The sequence below is a fragment of the Pseudophryne corroboree genome, chromosome 10 (assembly GCF_028390025.1).
Source record: "Pseudophryne corroboree isolate aPseCor3 chromosome 10, aPseCor3.hap2, whole genome shotgun sequence".
Taxonomy (NCBI): Eukaryota; Metazoa; Chordata; class Amphibia; order Anura; family Myobatrachidae; genus Pseudophryne; species Pseudophryne corroboree.
Genome location: NC_086453.1, coordinates 303,656,733 through 303,657,593, shown reverse-complemented (window position 1 = coordinate 303,657,593; position 861 = coordinate 303,656,733). Strand labels below are relative to the sequence as shown.

Sequence of the window (861 nt, the reverse complement as noted above, 5' to 3'; positions counted from 1 at the left end):
CTATGGCAAACAATATTTTTTTTAAATTCATCCACTCGCTACTCGTGAAAAACAGCTTAGCCGTGTTTTTCATGTTGTGCCAAATTTGTAAAAAAGCAAAGATGTAAGTGGATACATCTGTATAAGAAAGTGATGAAATTATGAAAATATGAGTAAATTAATACTTAACTTTTATTAAGATATACTCGATAAAAAGGGAGAAGGCGAATGTAAATAATTGCTTCAAATTTTGGGGCGATAAAAATGTAGAGAGGCGAAAATATGTTTACTCCCTTAATGATCCAAAAATTACTCCAATATTGGATTGAAAAGATCTTTGTGGGAGTATACCTGCTCCAATAGGTTCAGCTATCCCATGTCAGAATATCAGAACTAAATAATAAAGAAAATTCAATGTCTGGGACCGCACAGAAAGCTGGAAAGACTCAAATGGTAGGAGAATAAAATACCTACGGTACCTAGTATTCCCTGGTGTTCTCCCAACCGGGTACTGACCAGGCCCTGCAGTGTATGGCTTCCAAGATCAGACGAGATTGGGCATACTCAGTGCGGTTTGACCGTAGGTGAGTAAATCTCCAGCATGTATAATCAATTCCAGTGTGCGGTTACCCCCGGCAGATCTTATAAGTATGATAGTCTGACAGGGAATAATCCCCTGAATAAAATAGGAATGATTCAGTGTGTTGGAAAAAAAAACCACCGTATTCTGATGGGTGTTTAGTTGCCCCCCAAAAAAAGAAGAATTTTTTTTTATTTTTTTTTACTGTTGTATCATATTTGTGCAGAGAGCAAAAAGTAAAGGGATAATTCTTTTGGAGCATATATTAGATGTTCCTATGACTGGATATCAGACAGTTGTAT

The 861-nt window shown here is 36.4% G+C and overlaps 1 pseudogene; it reads right to left on the bottom strand.

The window, feature by feature from the left end:
* Positions 1 to 446: 446 nt before the first annotated feature.
* Positions 447 to 565, bottom strand: LOC134967123 (5S ribosomal RNA; annotated as a pseudogene).
* Positions 566 to 861: the final 296 nt, after the last annotated feature.